We start from the raw sequence: 3,439 nt of genomic DNA on the forward strand, positions 1-3,439 counted from the left end.
AGTATGACACCAACGTAGCACACATATTAGTCATAGTTTAGTTTAGTTGTCATGGTCCCACGTGGACAAGACAATTCCTACACTTACCCACTTAAATAAATAATTAACCAATTATTTCAAATTAGTTAAAATATTACTCCCTTTTAATACACTTTATATACTTTACTATTATGGTCATGTGGTACCTTACATGGTACTAGTTTATAATTATCGGGTATTATCGTTCGACCCGTATTTTATCCCAACATGCCAAACTTGGACGAAAATTCATTTTCTTTGATTTGTTTACCCTCTCACCTTCACGAATTTACTTATAACTTGTTTGAAATAACATAATACTTAAAAACTCAATAATAATCTCATTCACGAGCTTATATCAATTTACTCCTGGTGTATTTTCATGTATGAAAACATGGAGTGTAACATCATTCCCCCCTTTTAGAACATTCGTCCTCGAATGTTGACTGGTGCACTTATCATTTTCATAACCTATGTCTTTCGAATACTTTAGTAATCTCCTTGTCGTCTAGGCGACTATTCTGTGAATAAATCCAACGGCCAGGGCATTTGCCCTTTTAGGCCTCTTTCTCACACCATGGATTGTGGTCGGAATCCTTCCAACCTCGTAACTGTTGCTGCCTTCCATTATGCAGTCTGTACGACTCTGAACTTGTATGCACGCCTATGCGACTCTTATCTCCTTATTTCCTAGTCTTTAGCCAATATCTAGGCGTCATAGAGCTTGATAAGATGTCCCTTTGGGCATATGTGAGTATACTGAAGTTCTTTGCTTGGTTCTTTGTTGAATTCACGAATATTGCTATATCTCATTACATAAGTCCGTTTAGCCATCCGTGTGAATTTACTGCCATAACTCTTACTTTAATTTATCGTTGTTGAGGTATATTACCAAATCCCAGCTTACTCTCGTATCGTATCTTCTATCTCTTTCATAACCTCCCTTCCACCTAGGTGTAATTCACGTCCATAACTTGAAGCTCTATTATAATACTTGCACTTCTGGTACATACACAATCCGGTGGGAGCTTCGTACTGACTTCTTATGAGGTTGGTACTTCTTCTAACTGGCTTTATCGTAGAACTGTTATAGAATATATTTGTTGTGCTATCTTTCTTGCACCTCTAATATTAAGAGTGCTTTTGCTATGTTCTCAGCCACCTATAACTTCTGGGTCCAATAATCAGAATCCTGATTACTTAGTTGATGTCATTCTTTAGTTTCCTCTTGCTTCTGATCAGCCTTTACGTAGGCTTAAGCTATCTTCCGATTTGTGGCTCATGGTATTGGTTATTACTTTAGCCTTTCATAGGCATTGAGGGATATCCATGGTGCAATCTTCTAATAATTGAATCCTTTGTCTATGCCCTGGGTTTAATTCTTTCTTTTATCTTATACGGGAGTCTTCTATGGCTGTATGATTGTCAACAAATATGCTGCTTGGATAATGTTCCAAAATCTTGAGTGTGTCCATAACATACTAACTCTGGATCATTGATCAAATAATTCCTTCGTTCCGTCTTAGCTTTCTTTCAACATAAGCTATTACTTTTCCTGGTCTTTCTGCCCCCTTGTTGCATCCATACTTAGCTTATCTTAGTGCCCAGACTTGCCATAGTTTTCATATAACTCATATGATCTCGAATATTACTTTGAATTCATACTTCCCATTCATTAGCCACGTTAAGTGCCATTTTCCTTTGGAATGCTTACAATGTTATTACGAGATTGTTGTTACACGATCATTTCCTCTTTAGGTCGCTGTGCTTAGGTTGAAGCCTTCTTTCTTATCTCGTCAGCTAGTCTTTTGTTGTAGTATTTAGGGAGAACCCTTGACTCTCGTAAAGTTGTGAGCTTATTACGAACTTTTTTGATGTCCTTACTTGCCTTTAATCATCCGTAGTTGCTTACCTTCATGCCTTTGTGCTCGTATGGTTGCCTCTAAACTGATATTTTGACTGCCTTCTCAGTGGCACCTTCTTTTATCCCTGTAACACTCAACAGTATCTTTAGCTACCCCGACTCTTGTTTGAATATATTTCAAGTATTATAATGGTATTCTTCGAGGCTGAACTCTCCATGTTGGGTTCTACTTTGTTTATCTCACACGGTCTGATGACTCGTCTGTAACCTCCTGTTTAGCCATAATTGGGATCTTCCTGACCAATTACTAACTACTCGTTGGCCCATTCTCATATCAATATTCCTTGTAATCTTTCTTGGGTTATTTCCTTTGTCTTAATTTACGTCTCGCATAGGCTCTTTATTTATTAATAATAGTTCGGGCAGGAACCTTTACTTCATCTCCTTGACGTCATGCTTGCACAATATTCTTGAATCGTAGCGTATCTGTAAGATTTGGATAAGTGCCGTTTCATTTCTCTTTTATTTATCGCATTCTTCCTTTACCATTCCATAGTCACTAAAACCACTTAATTCTGACATAATACCAAATCACTCCATATTCCCCCCTTTTAGGGGTGTACTAAGAGATGAAGCTACGATGATCTACCTATAGATGTGTTACCTCTTCATCATTGGCGTCTTTTCACATCATCAATGACCCTTACTCTTTTTGCGGCAACCCTTCTATACCAAGGATAACAAAGTTCCTCACTCGCGATGGTAAAATTTAGTATAGCTGGCACATACAGTCCCTTAAGCTAAACTTTTCTCACATTGCTTGTTGTAGGGAAGCGTCTTCCTGAATCACCATTCTCTGGGTTTCTCATGAATCTTCCTTTATGGTCCATTCTATTATCGCCGGAAAGCAATATGAAGTTCTCATAATGCCGACCACCATCAAATTACTCAGTCCCTAATTCATATTTGGTTTATCTTGTTTACCAGTCCATACTGATTTCTTTTCCTCTGGGGATTAACTCTTCCCTATGGTTGTCGCAGGAGTCATGAACTTATTTCTCGAAATGAGGATATAACCTTATGGCCTATACTCTATCGTTGTCTTAAGGCCCATCACCTTTAGTCTCTTCCTTCATTTGACTATCAATTCTGTAACACTACCGTTTTCATCCATGTATCACACCTTATTCATAATGCTTTCTTATTCCTTTTCTCATTATTCTGCTAATATTTCTGCATATCCCTTTTCTTGTGAAAACTTCAATATGATATTCTTTCGCTTTTAGCTTTCCTTTGCTACATCCAGTAGCTCTTCAAGTTGCTTAACGTTCTCGCTTTACTAAGGATAAGGGAAACACTAAGGTAATATTTATCCTTTCAAGGCTTATAGTGCCTGTCCTTATAGCACTCATATTTGGCTGCACTATTTCAGAGTGCACCATCTGGTGTCTCATAAGGAGATCTATTAGCATATTTGCAATATCCTTCGGAAATGTCAACTAACGCAAACAATTCATCCATTATATCTTCTAATAATACTTTTGTTAACCCCCATAG

Source organism: Nicotiana sylvestris, chromosome 11, assembly GCF_000393655.2.
Source record: "Nicotiana sylvestris chromosome 11, ASM39365v2, whole genome shotgun sequence".
NCBI classification, from domain to species: domain Eukaryota; kingdom Viridiplantae; phylum Streptophyta; class Magnoliopsida; order Solanales; family Solanaceae; genus Nicotiana; species Nicotiana sylvestris.